A 27,108-nucleotide genomic window follows, 5' to 3' on the forward strand; every position below is an offset into this window, starting at 1 on the left:
GGCTCGATCCCACAATCTTGGGATCATAACCCGACCTGAAATTGAGAGCCAGATGCTCAACCAACTGGGCCACCCAGGCCCCCTGATCCTTCATGCATTTTAAGTGGTTGTTTAGAGATTTTAAAAATTGAGATATAATTAATATATAATAAAATGCACAGGTCTAAGATGTTTATTTCAGAGTTTTTTTTTTTTAAGGAAAAGATTTTTTTTTTTTTTTTTAAGTTTATTTCTTTTTGAGAGAGACAGAAAGAGCACAAGCAAGGGTGGGACAGAGAGAGGGAGAGAGGGAACATCCCAAAATGGCTCCATGCTGTCAGCACAGGGTGTGACCTGGGGCCCGGTCCCATGAACCGTGAGATCATGACCTGAGCCAAAACCGAGAGTCGAATGCTTAACCGACTAAGCCACCCAGGTGCCCCCTTCCTTTTTTTTTTTTTGTTTTTTTAAAACAGTTAATACTTTTAAAGAAAATAAGGGTCTAAAACATGATAAAAATGGCATATGTATACTCACAAAATTTCAGGCCTTCCTAGTTAAAGGTACAGTTAAGATTGTGGGGGCCCTTATGGTCGAGAGGAAGGACCCCCGCAGCTGCGTGCCTCACTTCTCTCAGCCTTAGCGAGTGGACTCTGAGACCCTGGGAGCGCTGTCACCACCGCCGAGCTTCTCCCGGGGGCTGTTAGCAGTGCTGATAGAAATGGACATTAGTTTCTCCAGCTGCTTGCATTGGTAAGGCACATGCTTCTTTTCTTTCCGGTGAGAGATTCAGTGTCCAGAATATTCAAGAAGTTTAGGTTGATAACTGGACAAAACTAGGGCTGAGATTCTGAGAAACTGGACCGGACATAAATTTGCTTGAGGGAGAGATTTGGTTGGGCGGCATGAAATCTGAATAAATAAATACAGGTTAGCACGGTGTCTGAAGAATCCTTCTTTACAGTCGATACTTAAACACTTAAAATCTCCCTAATAGGTATTTAGTCCCCATAAATAAACACTGATGCTTGAAAGATTCCTGAAAGGCAGGTGCTGTTACCATTCTCATTTTATCAAGAATGTTCTGTAATTAGAGCAAGAGGTTTTCCAAAGCCACTTTGTCCTCAAAGCCACTTTGTCCTCAAAGCCACCTTGCCCTTTCGAGATTTGGGTTGGTCTTATCTACAGATTATTTGCAATTTGGCATTTTTCACCTGTTGGGAAAAACCCTTTGGCTCGTCTCTTCTTTCTAGTCTTTTCTGTCTGTGAGACTCCACTGTGGCCTTCCTTGACAATGTAGTAGCTCCTGGGAATTCCTGCTTATGTAAGAAACGCTAAAGCATACATCAGAGTTACGGTTTTCAGATTCCACATGATTGTCGTCAAAAGTTAGGGCTTTCTCCAAGTGACCAAATGAGCTTATTACAGTAGGGAAAAGGAGGGGCTGCCCTTTAGAGACCAAGAATTCTGATTAACCTGACTGTATTCCAGGACCCATTGCTTTGTCAGACTGCTGCTTGCACATTTACTTATAAATGTGGGACAGGTGTTTTCTCTGTTCCTACTGAAAAATGCCCTGGAGACAGCAGGAGCCATGGAGGGGCGAGGCCATGGAGGGGCGAGGCGGCTGACTCCCCAGGCAGCTAGCAGACAAGGGTTCTAGTTCAGGCTCTGCCAGTACCTTGGAAATGACATCGTTCGCTCTTCCCTTTAGTAAATACCCTTCCAGAGCCCAGTATCTGCCTCTGTCTTCTCATCTTAAAAGAGGCATTTTGTTAAAGTCCATTTGGCTCTTAAATTCCAGATGTATTTACTATGTACAATGCGAGGAAGAAATGGATGCACGCTTTGGAGACCCTTTGACTTTCTCCTCAGGGAGCAAGTAGTTTCTTCTCAACCTGTGAATGAGAGTGCTGAAAATGCCCCAGGTTGGAGAAGTTTTAGATAAGGAGCATATAATAAAGACCAGAATGGGTGAACCAGTGTCACAAGCAGACCTACGAATGCCTTTTACTACAACGAAATCGTAAACGACCGTGCACCAAATGCAGAAAAGATCCTTGACCATTTCAGTGGGCACTGCCTTTTAACCTCCTCCCTGCCGCCTGTACCTACTCTAGAATTTCTCAGAAGCTCTTCTCCCTGTGATTCAGGATGATCAGAAACCACTAGCCCGTGGTGCATCCGACTGGGTCTCAGCCCTTTTTGTCCTCTGTGTCTTGGTCCTTTGCTTACATGTTCATTGCCTTCCCGCTTCTGTGACTTAGAGGGGTGGCCTCTCGCCTTCAGGCCCCCCGCACCCCTCCCACTGTCTCAGAATGTCTCTGTAGCCGAGCGCCACCCATTTTACCCTGGTGGCAGCTCACTCTCAGAGACTGGGGAGTGCATTTGCAAGCTCCTTGTTGACCATCTCTTGCTTCTTTTTTCTTGCCCTGGCTCCATTGGTCCACGGCAGAGATCTTCCTTCAGCTTCTTCTTCTTCTTTTTTTTTTTTAAAAAAAAAAAAAAAAAAAATGGAAGTAGGGGCACCTGCGTGGCTTAGTAGGTTAAGCATCCAACTTCGGCTCAGGTCATGATCTCGCGGTTCGTGGGTTCGAACCCCGCGCCAAGGTCTGTGCTGGCAGCTCGGAGCCTGGAGCGTGCTTCGGATTCTCTGTCTCCCTCCCTCTCTCTCTCTGCTCCTCCCCCACTCATGCTCCATCTCTCTCTCAAAAAAAGAAACATTAAAAAAAAATAGAAGTGTAGTTGCCATATGATATTATATTAGTCTCAGGTGTACAATACAGTGATTCAGTACGTGACTGTATCCATGACTCAGTGCCCATCATGATAAGTGTAGTCACCATACAGCATTATTACAGTGCTGTTATCTGTATTCCCTTCGCTGTGCCTTACACCCCCGTGACTGGTTTGTAACTAGAAGATCGCACCCCTTAATCCCTTTCCCCTATTTCGCCCATTCCCCCCCCACCCCACCCCCACACCCCTCTGGCAACCACTAGTTCCTTCCATTCAGCTTTAACTGCTGCTGCTTCTCCTGGAGGAGATGCCGTTGTTTTCCTTCTTGTCTGCTTCTGGGTTCTGTACTTTAGGAACAGACTTGACGTGCAAATGACGTTTCCCCAGTTTGCATGTTCCCTTGGATAGACCTTACACTTCCTGAAAGGGCTCCTGAAGTTTTCTCGGCTAGCCACCTCGCAACCCTTCCTGTATTTGGGAAGGCCGGGTGTCGGCAGATTCAGTGTCGAGCCTGTGGGTTGGGTACGTTTGAGCAGAGAAGATGTTTCCCGTGACACTTTTTAAACCATTGAAATGATAAACGCACATAATCTTTAAAGATTTGCCTAGGACAGGAGTATATAAAATGCAAGAGGGGAGAATCGTTGCTCCTTCCTCCCCGCCTCTTCTTCCCAGTGCCTGCTACTCTTCCATTTTCTTTCTTTCTCTTTTTTTACTTTATTTCTTTATTTTGAGAGAGAGAAAGAGAGAGAGAGAGAGAGCCAGCGTGGGGGACGGGCATAGAGAGGGAGACAAAGAGAATCCCAAGCAGGCTTTGTACTGTCACCACTGAGCCTGACGCAGGGCTCGCATTCACGAACTGCAAGATCGTGACCTGAGCTCAGATCAAGAGTTGGACGCTTCACCGACAGAGCCATCCAGGTGCCCCTTTTCCCTTTTCTTTCGGTGGTTTCCGCTCTACCTCTCTTACCGACTTTGACCAATATACCTTGGTCAGTTCTATAAAAGACAAATTTAGCGCGTGCATATTACCTTCCATCTCTCTGTTTCTCTTGTCCCCAGCGTTCGTTACATTATTTATACTGTTCACTACTTTTTTGTGTCTCTACTTTTGTGCTCTTTTGAGAAGTGGATTTTAAGAGATGGCAACAGGCATACGTCCTGTTTATATTATGATTATGTAAATGCAATTCTCTGAAGGAAAAATGTTGCAGCAGGGCCCACGGGGAAGAAAGTGTATTGCTGTGTCATAAAACTTTGCTGTCCAACCAAGAATCTTCTAAATATCCCAGGCTTTTTTGTGTAGGTCTTTTTGAGAGAAGCAATTTCCTTTTGCTTGAGTGATTTTCATTTTTTTTTTTTTTTTGCGTATATAGCGTATGGTTAGTAAACCCTATGAAAATGTGTCTGTTTCACCTTCATAATTGATAATGTTGCTGGATAGAGAATTCTAGATCATAAAATTTTATCCTCTCAGAACTATAAATACATTGCTCTTCCCCCTGTAATCAATAATCTGCTTTCCTGTTTTCCTTCAAGGCGGGTGCCACGTTTTCTGTGTCTTTTCATCTCTCGCACTTACCCTAGAGTCTGACCCAGAGTTACATTCGCAGACGTTTTGTGAATTAATGGATGAATAAGTACTGGAGTGTCCGTTTCCTCAATGTGGGCTCTGGGCTAGGTCATGTTTTCGCTCTTGTGATGCTCACAAGAAGCATCATGAGGGAGGTGAGGTCTGTCCCCCTCTCCCAGAGGCTCAGGGAAATTAAACAGCTCTTGGCAAAGATGTGGGTTTGATACCAGGATTATCTACAGAGCCCTGTTCTTTCCACCATGTCCCTCCCCGCCCCCCTACATCTTCCCAGATCTGGTAGATCCAGTCCTGTCCTCAAGGGAAGAAAGGACTCAAATGATTGCCTCTAGGTACATGCCACATAGGGGACAATTGTCTTGACTGTAGTCCCCACACCAGCAAAGAAAACATCTTAAGAGCTTGTATCTTTTCATTTAAAAGCAATATCCTGGGAAGCAGAAGAGAGGCCCTTTTCGATTTCTGCTTAGAAGAATCCCAAAGCTTTCATTACAGAAAAATTTCAAACATAAACAAAAGTAGTAAAAATAATATAAGAAAGTCTTAGCGTGCTATCACAGACTGTCAACAGTTAGTGTGTGGACGGTCCTATTTTAATTAATACTCTTTCTCTCCTTCTCCCTTCTGGTCATTTTGAAACAAATCACAGACTGTTGTTTCAGCCATAGGCCTATGTAAGCATGTATCTAAAAGATAGGCAGTCACTTAAAAACAGAACTACATTGCTAGTAACAACAAGAAAATTAACAATGACTCCCAAATATCAGAGAGCCGGTGTTCAAATTTCCTGCTCACTGATTATTTTATTTTTATTTTTTTAACTTTTAATTTTTAAATTAAAAAAAATGTTTTATATTTATTTTTGAGAGACAGAGAGATACTGAGCATGAGCAGGGAAGGGGCATAAAGAGAGGGAGACACAGACATCGAAGCAGGCTCTAGGCTCTGAGCTGTCAGCACAGAGCCGGAAGTGGGGCTCAAACTCATGAGTTGTGAGATCATGACCTGAGCCGAAGTCAGACACTTAACCGACTGAGCCACCCAAGTGCCCTACAGATTTTTTTTTAACAATTGTTTTTTTTGAGCTCTAGTTTCCAAATAATTTGTGTATTACATTTGGATGATATGCCTCATCTTCTCTCAATTTAGAATCCCCTCTGTGGATTCTCCCCCAAACCCCAGTGTGCTTAAGAAGGTAGGTTGTTAGCTCTGTAGAATTTCCCACATTCTGGTATATTCTTTTAAGTTTAACACATCCCCTGACTACTGTATTTGAAATGAACTGGTAGTGAGATTTACAAACTTGATCAGATTCAGGACTGAACTCATGGCAAGAATATTTCATAGGTGGTGATGTATTTTTCCTATAACACCACATTGGGTGGCACCAACTGTCTACTTGTCTGTCTTTTTGTGATAAGATTGATCAGGTGGCTTCAGATGTTGCCCTCCTGGTCCATCCAGTGTAAAGTTCCCTATCAGCTTTTTACCTGATGGTTTTACTGACCATTAATGATCAAAGGCTACATTCATTATTTCATTAAGGATGCAAATGGTAATATTCTAGTTTACTTCATTTCTTATCCCAAATGCTCTTACTAAAGTAAAAAATTTCTGGGGTGCATAGGTGGCTTAGTCCATTAAGCATCTGACTCTTGATTTCGGCTCAGGTCATGATCTCAGGGTTGTGGGATCGAGCCCCTGCATCGGGCTCCGTGCTGCTCATGGAGCCTGCTTAAGATTCTCTCTCCCTCTGCCCCTCCCCTGCTCACTCACTCACTCTCTCTCTCTCAAAATAAAAAAATTTCTTCTCATCATCTCTTTGGTTACCTGGAGATACAGTTCATATAGGAAAAGCAGAATAAATTGTTTAATCTCTGCCCCCCCCCCAAAACACCTTGTAAAAACCAGTTTTCAGGATAATTATTTGGTTTCCTATCACCTTCTAACAGTGGGCAATGAGATTTTGTTTTGTTTGTTTGAATCATGAGGTTTCTAAAATACATATGTTTCATGTATTTTAGTGCATTACAGTTGCTGTTTTTTTTCTTAATGTTTATTTAATTTTGAGACAGAGAAAGAGAAAGTGAGCATGTAAGCAGGGGAGAGGCAGAAAGAGAGGAAGACAGAGAATCCCAAGCAGGCTTCTCGCTGTCAGCACCAGCCTGATGCGGGGCTCGAACTCAGGAACTGTGATATGACCTGAGCTGAAATCAAAAGTCAGAGGCTTAACCGACTGAGCCACCCAGATGCCCCACTGTTGCTGTTCTTTTCGATGCTCTAATTGTCTTCTTTCTGAGCACTGGAAACAATTTTGAGTTGTCTCTTGAGTCTTCTGGTACAATCCCAGTAGCCTTTAATAGCCTCTTTCACTGCTAGTATTTTTTATCCCAGGATCTTCTGTGTATTTCCTACCTTATGTTTAGAATCAGCCATTTCTCCAAGGGGCCTGTTCCTTTCGATGGAAAATGGTATTTAGAAACCGTAATCTGGGTTCTCAGGGTGTTTATTGATATTGGATTCATTGTTGTTTATAGCCGTTTTGAATTAAAAGGGCTAACAAGGAAGTCTTCCTTCTTTCTTTCCTTTTTCTTTTTAAAATTATTTTATACTGTTATTTCCAATTCCAGTTAGACTCCAGGACTTCTTTAACTTTTTAAGATTTTGTTTCTTTTTTCTTTTTTACATTTTATTTAAATCAAAGTTAGTTAACATAGAATGTAATAATGGTTTCAGGAGTTTGTTGTTGTTGTTGTTGTTGTTTTTCTTATGTTGACCGTTATGGTTCTCAGTGATATTAAAGTAGTTTTTTTATTTGCTTTATACTACTATATATAATAATTTCAGAATAACTACAACAGTACCATTACAAGTAATATAATTACTGAAAATAATTTTTTTGCAGTAATTTTTTCCCCCTAGAGTGTATCTGACCAGAGATGAACAAACCACCTTATTTTAAAGTCACTTGAGATAATTCCTTTGTGTGGTTAATCTGCCAACTCAATAAACATTTATGTTTGTTTAATTTCTAACTTTAGGGATTGCCTTTTTTCAAATCAGTTTTGCCTTATAAGTATGCAGAACATTTATGTGATTCCAGAGTCAGATCTCCTCAGCTCTTCTCCCTGCCTTCCCTGGCTGGTTTTCTCCCTCCCTCGTGGCGACCAGTTTTGTTAGTTTCTGGTATATTCTTCTACTTTACAAATGTATTAAGCAACTTCATATATAAACCCTCACCTTCTGCTAGGTAGATGGGAATGGACCGTATGGACTTTTCTCTACCTTCCGTTCTTTATTTAGCCATGTGTCTTGGAGGTCCCTGTTACTCTGCTTTAGGTGAAATGAGATTCTTTGCACTGCAGATGGCTTTAGTGTTCTTGAGCCTCCATAACAGAACATCCCACACAGCTAAGTCTGGTGTGTGTTCCTAGTTCATGGGATCAACCTCATGGTGAAATTCATGAAGATTGTATGTCAGATGGTTTGTGAAAAATGAATCCATGACCTGTGCTCCTTTTGAGAGGCATCATTCTTCATTTCCCTTTTCTCACCTTCCCATCTCACTCTGTCCCATCAGTGTGAAGGTGTAAAACTCACCGACACCCTGCCTGCTTTTGGAATATCTTTGGACCTAAGTGAAAAGCAAGAAAATGTTCATATATATTTGTTTTTTAAGCAGATTCTTCATTCCAGGCACTGTGCTAGATGCTTTACATCTTTTAAAAAAAATCTGTTTAACAACTCAGTGAAACCCTTGGTGATATTTTTAATTTATGTATGAGAAAGTTGAGCCTCAGAGAAGCTGAATAATTTAGCTGAAGTGACACACAATTCTTACTTACAGTGCATTACGTTGCCTCTTAGGAACATAGCACATCTACACCTGTGAGCCTGCATGTTTGAGAGAGATATGGTCTCATTTTAATAAATTATGTTTTCTTAAGAAAACAAAACAAAACAAAACAAAAAAACCTGTGTTGGGGCACCTGGGTGGCGCAGTCGGTTAAGTGTCCGACTTCAGCCAGGTCACGATCTCGCGGTCCGTGAGTTCGAGCCCCGCGTCGGGCTCTGGGCTGATGGCTCAGAGCCTGGAGCCTGTTTCCGATTCTGTGTCTCCCTCTCTCTCTGCCCCTCCCCTGTTCATGCTCTGTCTCTCTCTCTCCCAAAAATAAATAAAAACGTTGAAAAAAAAAAATTAAAAAAAAAAAAAAACCTGTGTTAAACCCTAAGTCCGAAACCTCTGAATTTCAACCTTACTTCTTTGGGGAGTGGATTTAGATGTCTAGTCCTATGCATCATCAATGTAAAATTGTTAGCTTAAAAATAATTTTTCTTAATTTTTTTTTTTTTTTTTTTTTTTGAGAGAGAGCGAGAGAGCATGCGATCATAGGCAGGGGAGAGGGAGAGAGAGAATCCCAGCAGCTCCATACTATGTGTGGCTCAAACTCACAAACTGTGAAATCATGACCTGAGCTGAAATCAAGAGCCAGTCGCTTGGGTCGCCCGGGTGGCTCAGTTGGTTAAACCTCCAACTTCAGCTCAGATCATGATCTCATGGTTCATGGGTTTGAGCCCCTTGTCAGGCTCTGTGCTGACAGCTTGGAGCCTGGAGCCTGCTTTGGATTGTGTGTGTGTGTGTGTGTGTGTGTGTGTGTGTGTGTGTGTGTATGTGTATGTCTCTGCCCCTGCCCAACTTGCGCACATGCGCACAAGTACACACTCTGTCTTTCTCTCTCAAGAAAGAAGAGTCAGACGCTTAACGGACTGAACCACTCACATGCCCCAGTTTTTAAAAAATTTTAAGAGAAACAGGAATGACCTGTACAAGCCAATAAATATCAAAAATCCTGAAGTGTCATCCCCTGGTATGTTCAACACTTAGTAGAATCCAGTCTTGGGCTTCGTTGGGTTGAGGGGTTGATTTTAAGTAGAGGAACTACAGTGAGGCCAGAGGAACATGACTTGGCGGTGAGAAAGGACAGACACGCATGGTGTGTTCAGCCTGGGACAGCCACTGGAGGGAAGGGCAGGAGGTACCATGGTTAAGATCCTGAGATGCCTACGAGAAGAGCAGTGATTTCTCTGTCCTCACCCAGGGCTGAGGAAGAACCTGGGGGAGACTCAGGTGGCATTATTAGTGTGTGTCCTGCTTGCCTCCTAAGAAAACTCAGAGAGGGGACATGCCTTGTTCCAGATCCTGGAGCTGGCGCTGCCATAGACGGAGCTCTTTCTGCTGCCTTCCCCTCCTCTCTGCTGATTTTGGCCAGGCCTAATTGTCTTCTGCGGGCTGTGCTGCTTTCAGACTGCAAAGCTGGTGGAGACCTTTAACATCTGTTCTGAATGATTTTTTTGTAATAACTGAGGAAAAATGACCACGGCCCTCCACTCAGCCTTCCCGCTTCTTCCTTTCCACATCTGAGCAGTTGGAAGAAAGGATCAGTCTGGTCTCAAGGGGGTTTTTTAAGATATTGGAATTAAACACGGAGCATAAAACTAGAGTCTGGTTAATATAAAACACAGAGTTTTAAAGTACGTAGTTACTAATAAAATGGAATGATTCACCATGCAAATTGAGTTTACCACAGAATGTCCCTAAGACATAAAACCTAGGAGGGGCAACTGGGTGGCTCATTCAGTTAAGGGTCCAACTCAGTTTCGGCTCAGGTCATGATCTCACCATTCGTGAGTTTGAGCCCCGTGTCGGGCTGTCTGCTGAAAGTGCAGAGCCTGCTTGGGATTTGCTCTCCCTCTCTGCCCCTCCCCCACTCAAAATAAATAAATAAACTTAAAAAAAAAAAACATAAAACCTGAGAGATTTTAAAACAGGATGTAGGAGCAACTCTTAAGAAATATCCCTTGTCCCATCCACTGGCCGGCATCAGGGAGAAAGGAACTGATTTAGCTCGTCTCTCTCCTTCAACTTCTCTTGGGCCAGTAGATCAGGACACCACTGCTTTCTCTCGGAGGAGATACGTCCGTAGGATTCCTGAGAATCATATAAAAAGAGGCACAAGGAGATTGGATAAACAGAATGTGGTTGATGCATACAGTGGAATATTAGCTTCACAGAGGAGGGGGAGTCTGACATGTGCCGCAGCATGGGTGAACCTTGAAGACCTAGCGTTCAGTGCAGGAAGTCCGTCTCGCAAAGACACACACTGTACGATTCCCCTCCGACGAGATACCTGGAGTTGTCGCGTTCATGGGCGTGAGGTGGAATAGTGGCCACCATGGTGGGGGCACGGGGGTCAGAAGGAGTGAGTAGCTGGGCGTTAGCGGGTGTAGAATTTCTGTTATGCAAGACGGAAAGAGTGTTAAGAGGTCAGTTGCGCGGCATTGCGGGCATACCTAACGGTACCGGCCTGCACGTTTCAAACGATTGAGGTGGTAAATTTTGTTATGTGTATTTTATTTTATTTTATTTTATTTTATCATTTTTTAATGTTTTATTTATTTTTGAGACAGAGAGACAGAGCATGAGCAGGGGAGGGGCAGAGAGAGAGGGAGACACAGAATCCGAAGCAGGCTCCAGGCTCTGAGCTGTCAGCACAGAGCCTGACTCGGGGCTCGAGCTCACAGACTGTGACGTTGTGACTTGAGCCGAAGTCGGATGCTTAACCGACTGAGCCACCCAGGTGCCCCATGTTATGTGTATTTTAGAGCCTTTCTTTCTCGCGGTACCTGGGGAAGGGAGGGCACTGATGACAGACCTAGAATACTTTAAAAATTTGAATAGAAAATTATGAATTTGATAGAAAAAGAGGGGATGAAGTCGTCTTTTTCAGTTACTGCTCATCTGTTTTAGACTTTATTTAAATGTGTTTGTAGATGAAAAATTGTCAAGATAAGACGAGAAGCTGTTGAATTTGGTTGGAATACGCTGCTGAGATCTGGCCTTTCTTTTCTCGTCTGTTGTATGGGCTGTCGTGTGGCTGGCACCCAGATGGGTTGATTTGTAGATGAAGGTCTCCCGTAACAGATCTAGAGTACGAAGCGTCAACGCTGCAAAAACTGACAAAAGCAAAAAATGGAAAAGGCTTCTTTTCCTTCACAGTTGAAAGCAGAATGTCCTGTCAAGATTTTATGTTAAAGAACACGGAAGCTCAGTTGAACAGCATCTTGCGCTCACACGACTTCTGATGACTGGAAATGTGTTCATGTCTCATAATGGCTGTGGTGTTTGAGAATTGGTGTTTTCTTTCCATATGCTTGGTGTTATTTATTTGATCAACCATAATTAAAAGTAATTACCTGTGTTTCTAATAATGTGTTACATTCCTCATACTTATCTTCATGTAAGAGTATAATTTTTTTTACATTTAAGTTTATTTTGAGAGAAAGAGAGAGAGACCATGAGTGGGGGGGGGGCAGAGAGAGAGGGGGAGAGAGAATCCCAAGCAGGCTCCCCACTGTCAGCACAATGCAGGGCTCTAACTCCCCAACCCTGAGATCATGACCTGAACCGAAACCAAGAGTCGGATGCTTCCTCAACTGAGCCATCCCCGATTATAATTTTTTTTAATGGTGCTAACAATTGAAATTGCCCTCGGCAGGCTTAGATAGGGCAGGGAGGTACTTGTTTTTATATGTCTGTTAACTAAAGAAAAACACATTTCCTCTTTCATTTCCGCAGATCGGTGCAGTTAGGATTATTTCTGTATTTCTTGTAGTACTTATAGCTGAAATAAAATATGAAATGTGTACATTGTGTAGATGAATTTCGAAGTGTAGACATTTTTCACTTTTTTCTGGCAGTCCTTTTTTTTGACACTGTATGCTTTTAAAAAATTCTGGGGGCGCCTGGGTGGCTCAGTCAGTTGAGCGACCGACTTCAGCTCAGGTCTTGATCTCACAGTTTGTGAGTTCGGACCCCGCATCGGGCTCTGTGCTGACGGCTCAGAGCCCGGAGCCCGCTTCGGATTCTGTGTTTCCCTCTCTCTCGCTGCCCCTCCCCCGCTCGCGCTCTGTCTCTCTCTGCCTCTCAAAAATAAAGAAAACTAATAAAAAGAAATTTTTTTTTTCAATTCTGCTAGTCCATCCTAAGTCAGCAGAAGCAACAGGAGGTCTGTGTTCATTTGGCGAAGGTCAGCTGTGAGGCCCAGCTATGGCTGCTGTGGCCCGGCACCACCTTGGTCTTTGTGCTCGTAGGCGCTTCCGGGTGTAAATGCCGTCCACAGATTTGAGGGGCTCCGCTTTGTCCGTTCAAGGATCCCTGAAGCACAGATTCCGTTTCGCTCAGTTGCGCTGCTGGTAGTGCAGACACGTGGATGCTTGCCAGATGGGAGCGTTCACAGCCTCCCTTTTGTGCCCCTTTTCCCAAATGCAAAAGAACTAAAATTTGCTGTGTATTTTCGTATCTTCAGTCCCAAAGTAGAACTAATCGTAGAGTCTAAGTGATGGCTAAATGGATGTTTTCTGTGCGTTTCTTGAAACTTTTCTGTGCATGTGAAGTTTTCATACTGCTGGGGAAAAAAACGGAACCGTGTCTTGTGGAAGCCTCGTGTACATTTCCAACAGGGTAGGGCATTTGGGGAGGTTCTTGACGATCTGCAGGTTCCACGCACCCATGAGTCAACAGGTGGCAGTTGGCCAGTCGCTTCACGCCCGCCGGGGAGGCTGCTTGACACCTTCCCTCCTCCCCCCTGCGGCCTGTACGACCTGCGCAGGCTGCTTGCGACTCCTTTCCGCTCCCCCTTCTCTCTGTCTCTGTCTCTCCTCCTTTCCTGATGGGTTGCGAGGGTTTGGACCCCGGCTCTGAAGACTCACATCAGCATCATCTCCAAAAACATGCCCACCCATGCCCACCACACGACAGGGAGGGGACAGCGAAGGGACAGCGAAGGCACCGTCGTCCAGGTGTCTGCCACGTGCCAGGCACTGTAGCTTGGGCTCTTGTATTTCTTTTTCTTCCTTCGTCCTCGTCATAGCCTATTCCTTAACTGAAGAGACTGAGACTCACCAAAGTACGGGAATTTGTCCGGAGTCCCCAAACCAGTAAATGACGGAACCCAGATCCGGGCCCTCATCGCTCTCATCCCAGATCCCATTTGTGCTCTTGCCAGAGTGTCTGCCCCCTCCTCATACACCCTTTTGTGATCCTTCTCTGCTGCCAGAAATGCCTTCTGAGATGCCGTCCAGGCCACCTGGGATCCTCGGGAATTCTCCGCCTTGGGGAAAAGCTACTGTTTATTTATACTGCGTTCCAGGACCTAACGTATGCCTGGTGGTCACTCAAAGAAAGGTTTAAGTAACTGAACGAACAAGAGAATTCATAACACCCTGGGAACATACCTTCTTACCTAGCGTCGTATTGGGGAAAGGTCCTGAAGACTACTTTTTCCCTTTTTTCTTTTTTTGAGGGAGAACGTGCATGCCTGTATGTGCAGGGGTAGGAGGGGGAGGGGCAGCTGGAGAGGGAAAGCGAGTCTTAAGCACACTCCTTGCCCGGCACGGAGCCCAATGAGGGGCTCGATCTCACCACCATGAATCACGATCTGGGCCAAAATCAAGAATCGGCCACTTACCTGACTGAGCCACCCAGACGCCCCTGCTTTTTCCTTTTTGAAAAATATAGATCATACTAGGAATGCTTTCTTTGCTAAAAACAAGGCTGAAAGGAATGACATTCTTTTATAATTATACCATAATCCACTTTATTTTATCGTCTTGTTGTTTAGACTGAAAGAGCCGTATGAAGGTGGGTGTAGATTGACTGGATCCTTGGAATATCAGCTCTGCAGAAGATTGTTCATGTGTGCCTTATCATAATGTTTTAAGGGAACATAAAAGGCAGCTAATCTCATGCTACAGAAATCAGTGTTCAGGCCACCATTTTCTGAGTATCACATCAGTTGTCCTCGATTTGGTAAAAGAATCAGGGAATTCTTGGGAACGACCATGAGGTCGTCATCTTAGATGAATGGTTGTAAATTCTTGGAAGGGATTTGATTCTAGCGTGCTGCAGTCACAAATTACTCCAGAAGGGTCTTCAAAAAACCAAACCAGGATGCAAGAAGCGTGTGGTTTCCTGATGTCAGAACAGCTTCTGGGAGGTCCTCTGTTCCGAAGGAGCAGAGATGATGTTGTCTTGTCCTGGTAAAGCCATTATACCCTGTTGATTCATCAAGTCAGATCGGTAGTGCTAATGAAGTCATCACAGCATTAATTTGATTAAATATGTGATGTGAATGTCCGTTCAGAATGGCGGAATTGATGGCTGTAGTGAAACTACTAGACTTTAGAGTGGCATTTTCCATGTGGTCAGTAGCTCTCGCTCTCTCTCTCTCTCTCTCTCTCTTTTTTTTACTATCTTTCGTCGCCAGTGTCTCCCTCTCCGTTAGTTGAGACCATTTTGGCTGCAGTAAGCATGAGTCCCCATCCAGGGAGGAAGAGTTGGATCCTTCATGAATATGATATCCCACCTACCTATGTTCTTCTTCATCATTTGTGGAACAGTGTTCTTCCAAATTTGAGCCTGATGCTCACTTGACATGGGTTTTTTTTCCTTCTCAGGTTGGATTTGGTGGGTTTATAAGAAAAACTGGGGCACTGGGGTGGCTCTTTCAGTTAAGCGTCCAACTCTTGGTTTCTGCTCAGGTATGATTTCATGATTTGTGAGCTCAAGCCCCACATCCACACAGAGCCTGCTTGCGATTCTCTCTTTCCCTCTCTCTCTTCCCCTCCCCTGCTCTCTCTCTCAAGATAAATAAACTTTAAAAAAGTCAAGAGAAAAAACACCAGTTTCCAAGGAGATGGGATGGATGTCTTAAAAAATATATAGGATTAAGATCCTGATGCTTTGAATTTCATTGTTGTTTGGGTAACTGGTTTTAATTTTTTTCTTAAGAGTTGTTTCTACTTGCAAATGCTCATAACTATGCAATCCTGTGTTACCACACTAATTCTGACGGATGGAAGTGTAGACTGAAGACTAGTCTACATTGTAGGACATTTGCGAAGAAATGAGATAGATTCTTTGAAGGACTCGGTCGCACTTGTAACTGTGTGAGCAAAAGTTTTACTTGATCACGCTGTACGCTCGTGGAGCCGGAAGATGCTTGAAGGTGATCTCGTCTGCTCTCCCTGGAGTTAGAGAGCAGAACTGGAGGCTCTGAAAAGCGGTGTCTTATTCGAAGTCTCAAAGGCAGTGGGTGTAGGAGAGCTGAGCATGCCCGTTTAACATGGACAAGTAAGGACCTACTACTGGTATGAAGGTTTTTCACGACGCCAAGTGCATCTTTGGGAAGTCCTTGGCTTTTTTTTCTTTCCGAATGTTTTCAGCGAAATACACGAACATTGTTTTTTAAAGCCAAGTAATAGAAAAATTTTATAATTAAAAGCAGCTGTCCCTGATGCCCTCCTCCTTTCCCTGAGGGCCAACCACTCTCCACTCTTTTCTTTTGATACTTACTTTTTTCAAGTAATGCAGTTATTGCTGTGTCTTAGTTTTTCTGTTTATCCCTTGACTTAGAAAAATGGTAGCCTTGTCCAGTCATTTTTATGGTCCTAATAGTATGTGGAAAGACTGCCCATAGTGGTTAAAGTTTTCCCGCCTCCCTGCATTGTCTGTTTCCTCAGAGTTGATTCTCTTTATGCTGGTCTGCTCTGGGTTTTGACTCTTGTGTTGAAGATTTTCTTCAAATATCTGACTTCTTTGGTTTCTTTAAGAATAAACTGAAAAGAGATAAGAAGCTGTGGGTGTGGAGGCTAATGCCATTGGTGTCTTTTCTCTGTGGAGCGATGAGGTGAGAAGCTGCTTTGCAATTACATGTATTTTCCCCGAGGCTTCCGATTTTCTTTACAGCTTGTCCTTTTTGTGATCTGCTTAAGCAACCCTTGCCCAAACCAGAGTCAGGAAGACTTTCTTATTTTTTTTTTTCTGTAAATTTTACAGTTTTTGGTTTTATGTTTAGGTACGCGATCTATTTCGAGTTGATTTTTCTGTGTGGTGTAAGACACGGGCACAAGTTCGTTTTTTGCACATAGGTGTCCATTTGTCTTGGCAACACTGCCCTATGTTGAATTACTTTGATTTCTTTGTCAAAAGGTGTCTATATGTCTATCCTTTTACCAGCACCACACTGTCTTGATTACGACAGGTTTACAGGGAGTCTTAAAATCAGATAGTAAATCCTTCATCCTTGTTCTTCACTTTTCCACATAAAGTTTAGGGTCATTTTGTTGACTTCTCCTAAAAGCCTGCTAGGTGGGGTGCCTGGGTGGCTCGTTTAGTTGAGCATCCCAACTCTTGACTTCGGCTCGGGTCACGATCTCATAGTTGGGGAGTTCGAGCCCCACGTCGGGCTCTGCACTGGACACTGTGGAGCCTGCTTGGGATGCTCTCTCTCCCTCTCTCTCTCTGCCTCTCCCCCACTTGCGAGCACGCGTGCTCGCTCTCTCTCTCTCTCTCTCTCTCTCTCCCTCTCTCAAAAAATAAACTTAAAAAAAGCCTGCTAGAACTCTGATTGGGGTTATGTTGCATCTATAGATCATTTTAGAGAGAATTCACATCTTAACTGTATTAAGCCTTCCAACTCATGAACGTGGTATATCTTTTCACCTGTTGAGGTTTTCTTAGATTTTTCTCATCAGTTTATTATAGTTTTCACCATACAGATTTTACATATGCTTTATTACAGTTGTCCCTAAGTATTTTGCTTTTTGATGCTATTGTAAGTCATGTATTTTCAAGTTCTGATTCCATTCATTCATTTATAATATAAAGAAATACAGTTGATTTGTATATCTTGACCATGTATTGTTGCACCTCACTAAATTCACTTATTAGTTCTAATAACTTTTTATAGAGTATTTGATATTTTCTGTTTAGACAACCATATCTGTAAGTAAAGGCAACTGTATTTTTCCCTGCCCAATGGGCCATATACATTTTTCTTTAAAAAAAATTTTTTTTAATGTTTTTATTTATTTTTGAAGGAGAGACAGAGCGTGAGCAGGGGAGGAGCAGAGAGAGAGAGAGAGAGAGAGGGAGACATAGAATTTGAAGCAAGCTCCAGGCTCTAAGCTGTCAGCATAGAGCCTGATGTGGGGCTCGAACTCACAAACTGTGAGATCATGACCTGAGCTGAAGTCAGATACTTAATCGACTGAGTCACCCAGGCGCCCCTAAATTTTTCTTTTTTTAAAAAATTTTTTTAACGTTTTGTTTTAGTTTTTGGAGAGACAGAACAGAGCGTGAGCAGGGAAGGGGCAGAGAGAGAGGGAGACACAGAATCTGAAGCAGGCTCCAGGCTCAACGCTGTCAGCACAGAGACCGACACAGGGCTCGAACTCACCAACTGCAAGATCATGACTTGAGCCAGACAGAGTTAGACACTCAACCGACTGAGCCACCCAGGCGCCCCATATATAAATTTTATCTCTTTCTCTTGTCTTATTGCACTGGCTAGGGCCTCTAGCACACTGTTAAGTAGAAATAGTGACAGCCAGCCTTGGCGTCTTATCCCTGACCTTAGGACAAAAGCATTCAACATTGTGGCATTAGCTGTAAGGATTCAGGTATTTTTAGATGTTGATTTTCTGATTTGTACCTCGGGGGAAGTGAGCCTGACTGTTGGTGCTCTGAGTACTGATCGGCAGGAGGGAGCTGGGGGCCTCCCTTCTCAGGATGTGGGGGATGCGCCTTCCCTGTTCATCGCTCCTTATTGTCCTACTCAATCCCACTCTGCACTTCTGGGCTTAGTGCCTCTGGGAGAAAGCAAACCCCCGTCCCACTCCTCTTGGCCTGGGGGTATGCTGGTCCCCGGCTTCCCTGGGACAGGGGCGGGGATCCTAGGACGGCCTTTCCCGTCTTGTCACCTCCTTGTTTTAGGAATCTGGTGCCTCTTATTTGCTGAGACTTTGCAGGGCTCTGTTGAGAGTGAATCAGCTTTTTGTACAACACTTAGATTTCTGTTTCCTCCTCTGTGCAAAGTTCTTTGGCACTCTTCTTTCTCCTTGTCGTCTCCAAAGAGTGTCTCCAAAGTGAGCTGACATCCTGTCCTCTGATGCTGCCTCTCCTGTTCTCTGTGCCTTGGTCAAGTTATTTATATCTCTCTACAGATAAATATGTGTGTCCAACTGGTCGTGTTTAACTTCCTGGAAATTTTTAAAAAGCTGTTTATTTTCTGCAATAGTTGGACTTTTGGTATAGGGGGAGTTGTTTTGATTTGCTCACATTACTGATTTGATTAGTAAATCCATTCATCAGAGACAAAAGTAAACTTTAGTGCGAAAGTAAATTTCATCCCAGCCTCTGAAAATTTCACGTGTTTGTTCTGAATTTGGCTTCAACTAATTATGTGTTGAGTATAAACTCCTTATCTAGGAATTATTATTAATTTCTCTGTGCATCATCAGTTAATTTTTTCTGTGTTGAATTAAAGTGAGTTAGCAGTACGGGATTATTCAGCCAAGTTCAAACCACGTTGAATGCCATTGATTCTTTGCGACCAGAACCAATTTTTCACTTATTTAGGCCAATCTCCTATTTAACTATGAACTTGATACCTAGGACTGAGCCACATACTCACACAATATATTCATATATTCTCTTTCTTTTCCCTGCTTCCCCCATATGAGGGGGGAATAATGCTTCTCTCATTTCTTAAGAGATATCCCTTAATCCTGGGTAGCTAGCATACAGACATACCTTATTTGATTTTAATTTTGCTTTTCAAACTCAAATTCTTTGTTAGAAATAAGAGTCACAGTTCATCAGCTGTGTCCAAGGGATTGCCTTCTGAATGGAGCGTAGCCTAGTAAACATCCTCCCCTGGCCACCCAGATCATGCCCACAAACACAGAGACACTCATGCTCGTGGAATTTGAATTCAGCATGAGAATTTGTGAGAACAATAAAAATGCATTTTCTAGCTCCCACTTCCGCAGATTTTTCCAGTTCATTTTGCTTTGTGAGGTAGTTTGCTCAGAGGGAGATTAGATTCCTTCTTTCCGTTAGGTATATCTCATAGAGAATGTGTTTTTATCCAGACAGATAGGGAAAGTTGACTATATAGTGGAATGTAAACCATGTTAGCATCATATATAATTGGGGATGAAATGAGCAATTTGTTGTTTGTCACTCGCCTTCTTGCTCTTAGAGGGGAAGTATTCACTTCATTTATTCCATCCCTTCAGCAAACCTTGACTGCAGAGGGCTGACTGATGGCCCCGACCCAGGTCCTGAGAGGCCCCTGGCCATCAAGGATTGTGAGAACCTGTTCTCACGGAACTTACATGGTAGTGGCAGAGAGAGAGAATAAACAAGCAAAGAAGTAAATGCAAAGCCCGGACAGAGATGAGTCTTCAGAGGAAAACAAAACAGGGGCAGGGGCCTCTCGGGCTCTGCAGGGTGTCCAGGGAAACTTTTCAGAGGGCCTCTTTTTTCACGTGGACCTACAGAAGGGGCACTAGCGCTGGGAACTTGGGACGGGGCAGGGCGGTTGGGTAGTGAAGCAGTTCGAAGGCCTTCTCGGACTAGGAGGACCATCTCAGATCTACCTAACCGGCTGCCCAACCAGGGGGAAGTCACTTACTCTGAAGGTGAGGTTTCTCGCCTGTAATAGGGGAGTGAAAACACACATCCAGCTTAAAATGTTCATCTCCAAGTATCAAACGAGAGAATTTTGTAAACTGGGTAGCCCTTTAAAACGAAAAATGGCTATTTTATCCAGCAGCATGAACCTCCCAGCCAACTGAAGGACTTATCCTCTGTCTTTAAGACTTACTATAAAGCTACAGATACAATAACAGTGTGGTGCTGGCATATGGAACGACGAATAGATGATGAAACAGAATAGAGTGTCCAGAAACACAACCACACATTTATGGTCTGTTGAGTTCCAGCAGCGTTTCCATGCAGGAATCTCTTCCTGACATTTCTAGGGACTTTTTTTTTTAATTTAAATTTAAATTTAATTTTAGAGAGAGAGTGTGCACAAGTGGGGGAGAGGGACAGAGGAGAGAGGGGGATAGAGGGAGACAGAGGGAGAGGGAGAGAATCTTAAGCAGTCTCCATGCTTAGCACAGAGCCCGATGTGGGGTTCAATCCCATGACTAGAGGATCATGACCTAAGCTGAAATAAAGAGTTGGATGTTCAACCGACTGAGCTAACCAGGCACCCCTCTAGGGACATTTTATGTTACTCCAAGTTGTGAGAAAAATCAGTCAACTAATCAGGATAAAGGAAGAAAATCTGTGGGCCTTAAAGTTTAATGATCAACATAGGTATTACTAGTTCAAAGGAATCCACTCACATGAAGTTGAAAGCAAGAGTGGAATCAGTGTCAAAGGTTAAGGTCAGCATTTCAGAGACCAGCACAGGAGCGTACGGAGCAGAAGGGGCCACGGTCACATCCGTCATTCCCATTCGTCACTGCCACCATGTTGTAAGTGTATGGTCGTAGCCTTGGCTGTTGCTAACAGTGAGTCATTTTGATAAATAAAAACATATTAATGAGTTTACTCACATCAGTACACTTTATAAAAATCCTGCAAATCTTGTTCCAAGAAATAATAAGTTTTGGAAGCAGTCTTTAAATTGGCAGTTCTGAAACATGTTTCTCTGTAATAGCTCTATTGACCTTGCCAGGATACCCAAATGTTATGTCATCTTAATGGAATCCAGTGGCGTTCTAGTGTTTGAATATTTGCTGTAAGGCTACAGTTCTTTGTAATTACCTTTATGGAAGAAATGCAAAGGCAAGATGTAAATAGCATCGTGGAATACTTTGATGTGCAATCAGCTCATCCCAAATCTGAATTAGGCCAAGCAATATCAAAACCAAAATCAAGGCAAGCAGACAAAATGTTTTCATCCCTCAAAGAGGAAATGAGCTTACATGAAGCAATATGTAATCTTAACACCCAGCTTGTATTTGCTTTGGACACACTCAGAACAATCTGACCAACTTCAGCACAACATGAAAGAAACTTTTCTGCATCTGGATTATTTGTCATAAGACAAATAGTAGCAATTAGTAGTTATGTATTTTAAAATCTTATTTAAGAATAACTTTTAAATATTAAATATTTGTGACATTTTTTAGTTAAAAAATTTTTTTAATGTTTATTTACTTTTGAGAGAGAGAGAGAGAGAGAGAGAGAGAGCGTGAATGGGGGATGGGTAGAGAGAGAGGGAGACACAGAATCTGAAGCAGGCTCCAGGCTCAGAGCTGTCAGCACAGAGCCCGATGCGGGGTTCAAACCCGTGGACTATGAGATCATGACCTGAGCTGAAGTCGGATGCTTAACTGACTGAGCCACCCAGGCGCTCCATTTTTTAGTCTTTAAATGATGTTTATTGGGCATCCATTCAGTGCTAGTGTTTTATCCTTTTAATGTTTTCTGTTACCAAATATCTATATCAGGTAGAGATTATTTTTACATGTTATGGAAATACATAATTTTGTTACACTATATAGTTTGTAATCATAATAACCATACATTTATTATTATATCTTATTTTACTGAACTGACCCCTGAAACTTTAAATATAACCCTGTCACAGAAAGGTGATTCATTATTTACGATTATAACTATTATTTAAAAACATGTAGTAAAGTGCTATGAAAAGTATAGAATAATTTATTATTCAGGAATTCTGACTTCTTGTTCTCAAACTCTCAAGATTAATAACTGTCAGGAAGTTGGAAAAATTTGACATTCCTGACAAAGGTGCTGATAATCCAGGAGGCAGAGTTAGGTTTGTCAACAAATAGTTGTGAAACAATTGTGTAGTGGTATGCAAAAATTGAACTTCTCTTAAATCACACCATATACATGGTTAACTTGAAATGCTCATAGACCTAAATTTAAGAATTAAAACTATAACACTTCTAGAAGAAAAGATGGAAAAAGTATTAGTGACCTTGTGCTATTAGTCTGAATTGTGGCACCTGCACCCCCAAGTTCATGTGTTGAATCCCTAACTCCCAATGTGATGGTATTAGAAGATGGGGCCTTTGGAAGGTGGTTAAAGTTAGATAGGGTCATGAGGGTGGATCCTCATGGTGGAATTAGTGCCCTTGTAAGAAGAGGAAGATGGAGAGAGCTGGCTCTGTCTTCCCAACAACAAAACACTGCCAAAAGAAAGAAGATCTTCATAAATGAAAAGATACCCCATGTTCATGGATTGAAAACTTGATGTTGTCAAGATGTCAGTACCAGCCAGACTGATCTATGGATTCAGTGCAATCCCTATCAAAATCCCAATGACATTTTTTGCAGACATAGAAAAGTCCATCCTAAAATTTATATATATTCTCAAGGAATCCCAAGTAGCCAAAACAATCTTGAAAAAGAAGGACAAATTTGGAGGACTAACACTTTCTGATTTTAAGACTTACTGCACAACTACAATAACCAAAACAGTGTGGTATGGGCCTGAAGACAGACACAGAGACCAATGGAATAGAATAGAGAGCCCAGAAATAAATCTTCCCATATACAGTCAAATCATTTTTGATGTAATAATGCCAAGACCATTTTGTGCAGAAAGGACAGACTTTTCGGTAAGTGGTGTTGGGTAAACTGGATATCCAAATGCAAAGAATGAAGTTGGACCCTTAGCTTACACCATACACAGAATGAACTCCTATCTCCGATAATGGATCAATATCTAGCATTTACAGGGAACTAAAACTCAACAGAAACCAACCTGATTCAAAAACAGGCAAAGATCTTGCATAGATGTATCTCTAAAGAAGATATACAAATGGCCGATAAGCTCATGAAAAGATTCTCACCATCACTAATCATTAGGGAAATGTAAATGGAAACCACAGTGAGATACCACCTTATACCCATTAGGATCACTACCGTAAAAAACAAACAAACAAACAAACAAACAAACAAACAAACAAACACAACAAACCAGAAAAGAACAAGTGTTAAAGAAGATGTGGAGAATTTGGAGCCTTATGCACTGTTTGTGGGAATGTTGCTGTGAAAACAGTATGATGGTTCCTTCAAAACTAAAAACAAACTTAACTGTATGATCCAACAATTCCATGTCTTGGTATATGCCCAAAGGAATTGAAAGCAAGGTCTTTGTACACCCTGGTTCAAATTAGTATTTTTCACAGCTAAAATACGGAAGCATCCCAGGTGTCCATTGACAAATGAATGGATAAGCACACATTGGAATAGTATTCACCCTTAAAAGGAAAAGATGTTCTAACACCAGCTACAACGTGGATGAACGTTGCGTGACATCGTGCTAAGTGAAATAAGCCAGTCACAGAAGGACAAATACTACACGATTCCACTTATATGAGATACCTGTTAGAGTAGTCAAAATCAAAGGGGCAGAAAGAATGGTGGTTGCCAGGGGTTGGGAAGAAGGGAGAACAGGGAGTGACTGTTTCATGGGTACAGAGTTTCAGTTTTGCAAACTGAGAATACGGGAAATGGATGGTGATGGTGGTTTCACAACATTACAAATGTACTTAATAGCACTGAACTATACACTTAAAGTGGTTAACATGGTGAATTTAATGTTATGTGTATTTTACCATGACTTAAAAAAAAAAATCCAGAAAAGCCTTTCCACAAGTGTTCACGGTATTATTATTTATAACAGCGAAATGTAGGAGGCAGCCCAAATGTCCGTCAGCTGGCACACGAATTGTGGTATGGCCATACTGTGAAATAACGCTCAGTAATAGAAGGAATAAAATGCCAGTGCTTGCAGCCGCATGGCTGGTTCTCAGGGTATTGTGTTAAGTGAAAGAGTCAAACACAAAAGACCAAAGACTGTGTGATTTCACATATACCAACTTCTAGAAAAGGCGAAACTATAGGGATTGCAGGCAGATGAGAGAATTCGGGGCAGAGTGGCCCAAGGAATCTTTTTAGAGAAAGGGAACTCTTCTCTTTTTGTTGTCTTTGTCCTTACATAGTTGTACACACAGTTCCAAAAATTAACCAAACTGTACCCCTAAAACGAGTGAATTTCATTGCATGTAAATAATAGCACAGTTACCGACCTCAGGAATTTAACATTGATATAATATTTTAATATACTGTTCATATCCAAGTTGTATTATTTGATCTAGCATTGTCTGTATCACTTTCCCCCGTCCGTTAGAAGACCTAGTCTGTGAGAATGTCTAACATTTACTTTTCGGTGGCTCTCTGGTCTCTTTTATGACAGTGACACTGTTGAGGAACACCAGCACCTCCCCTCAGCACCCTTTTTCAGTAAAATGGTTTTCATTTGGGTCTGTCTGATGTTTCATCATGGTTACATTTCTGTCACACAGTCCTGACCGGACTAGTACATAAGTGATGCTGTGCCTTTGTGACGGTATCACTGTGTTGGGAGACACTTTCAGACCATGAAGATATCCTCCTCTTCATCAAAACATCTCCCCAGATTGGGCGCCTAGGTGGCTCAGTTGGTTAAGCGTCTCACTCTTAGTTTCAGCTCAGGTCACGATTGGGGTTTGTGAGTTTGAGCCCCGCGTTGCGCTCTGTGCAGACAGCGTGAAGCCTGCTTGGGTTGGGATCCTCTCCCTCTCTCCACTGCGCGCGCTCTCTCTCTCTCTCTCAAAATAAACTTAAAAAAATAATGATTAAAAAAAATCTCCTCAGATGTAGCAGCTACCGATGATATTTGCCTCAACCATCCTTCGTGTGATGGTTGCAGAAGGGTCACCTGGGAACTGCATTTGTCTTCCGCCATTACCATTTCATAGTTACTACTCAGCTAGAAGAGCTCTCCCTTCTCCCTCCCCCCTACCCTGTATTATGTATTCTCTAAACCCATGGATTTCTATGTTTTCAACAGTTTAGAATTTGTTATTGACTTTTAATTATTTTGGTGCTTAAATATCTGGCCAGTGAAAACCCTCTCCACCTGGTCCTTAGGTCCCGTGACATACACGCCTCATCATCTCTTGAGCAGTTTCCTCCTTTGTGGTAACATTGTGGGACGTTCCAGGCTCATTCTGTGCCTTCTTTAGGCCACCTGTGGAATGGGCCAGTTCTTCAAGAAGCCCTGGTTTTTTTTTTCAGGTTATGGTATTAGAAGTTAAGATATGGACACTAGATGTGCTCCTTGCTCCTAGGCCCTTTCAGGGGATAGCACACGGATATACACACGTGCACACCCACATAGTGGTGCGCACACACGCACGTGTGTGGATGCACACATGTACACATGCTTGTCTTAAAAACCGTTCCACTCCATCCCCATGGGGCTCTTCCTTGTCTTCCCCCATTCTAGTATTTTTATGTCTGGCTTCCAGCAACATCAGCTCATTCAGATTCACTCAGTGCCGTAACACATCTAAGTATTTTCGGAATGGTTTCACTCACTGAACAGCAGAAGATGCAAAACTCCTTAAGGGTTCTTCCCCACACCCCACTCCAGATGGGGAGTACTGGGTTCATAAGTTGCGTTTTTTCACCTTCCTTACTAGAAATCCTTCCCTATCAGTTCTCTGAGATCTTCATTGTTTCTTACAACTGCTCCGAACTTCATTGATTATGTGTACACAGTTTACGTAACCAATTTCCCATGCTTAGACATTTTGGCCGTATTTCCTAATTACAAATAAAGCTGCAGTGGGGCACCTGGGTGGCTCAGTTGGTTAAGCGCCTGACTTCAGCTCAGGTCATGATCTCAGGGTTCAAGGGTTTGAGCCCCACGTCGGGCTCTGTGCCGACAGCTCGGAGCCTAGAGCCTGCTTCAGATTCTGTGTCTCCCTCTTTCTCTGCCCCTCCCCTGCTCACATTCTGTCTCTTCTCTCAAAAATAAGTAAACATTTGTAGAAAGTTAAAAAAAAAAACCCAAACAAACCGTAAGCTGCAATGAATCCCCTGTGCCTACATATTTTTGCAATGTTGGAGGTGTGCCTTCCAGATTCCTAGAAGTGGGATTGTGGGCTCAAAGAGTAAATGAATACATAGTTTTGTTAGATGTTGCCACCTTTCCCTCCATAACAGTGAATTCATAGTTTTGCCCATTTTTCTGTAGGATTTTTTATCCTTTTTTCTCTTCAGTTTGTGGGTTATTTGTATGTCAGGGACATTAACCTTTCATCTGTGATGTATGTCACAGATATTTTTTCTTGGTTCCTCATTTGCCTTTTGATTTTGCTTATCTCATTTATTGCCATGCAAAGGTTTTTATGAGGTCAAACTTATACATTTTTTATTGCATCTGAATTGTGAGTCATAGTGAGAAAGCCTTTTTGTACACCCAGAATTCACCCATGTTTTGTTGTGGTACTAGAGAGTTTCTTTTTCTTTTTCTTTTTTTTTTTTAACTTAGAGAGCAAGCAGGGGAGAGAGAGGGAGAGGGAGAGGGAGAGAGGGAGAGAGAATCAAGCAGGCCCCATGCTCAGTGCAGAACCTGATGCGGGGCTTGATCCCACGATCCTGGGATTGTGACCTCGGCCAAAATCAAGAGTCGGACACTCAGAGCGCCTGGGTGGCTCAGTCACTTAAGCTTCCGACTTCAGCTCAGGTCATGATCTCACGGTTTATGAGTTCGAGCCCTGTATCAGGCTCTGTGCTGACAGCCAAGAACCTGGAGCCTGCTTCAGATTCTGTGTCTCCCCCTCTCTCTCCTCCTTCCCTGTTCATACTCTGTCTCTCTCTTTCTCTCAAAAATAACATAAAAAAAAAAAAAAAAAGAGTTGGACTCTCAACCAACTGAGCCACCCAGGCGCCCCTAGATAATTTCATTTTTTACACTTAGATATCTGATCCATTTGGTGTTTATTCTTTTGTACCAAGTGAAGAATGGGTCTGATGCATCCTTTTTCAGCTGTTCCAACCCTGGAAA

General features: G+C 42.7%; 1 protein-coding gene across 4 annotated transcripts in view; it reads left to right on the forward strand.

The window, feature by feature from the left end:
* The window catches only part of PARN (poly(A)-specific ribonuclease), a 170,686-nt gene that overhangs the window by 130,163 nt on the left and 13,415 nt on the right, over positions 1–27,108 (forward strand). The gene's annotated exons all lie outside the window — the stretch shown is intronic.

This window comes from Leopardus geoffroyi, chromosome E3 (genome assembly GCF_018350155.1).
Source record: "Leopardus geoffroyi isolate Oge1 chromosome E3, O.geoffroyi_Oge1_pat1.0, whole genome shotgun sequence".
Taxonomy (NCBI): Eukaryota; Metazoa; Chordata; class Mammalia; order Carnivora; family Felidae; genus Leopardus; species Leopardus geoffroyi.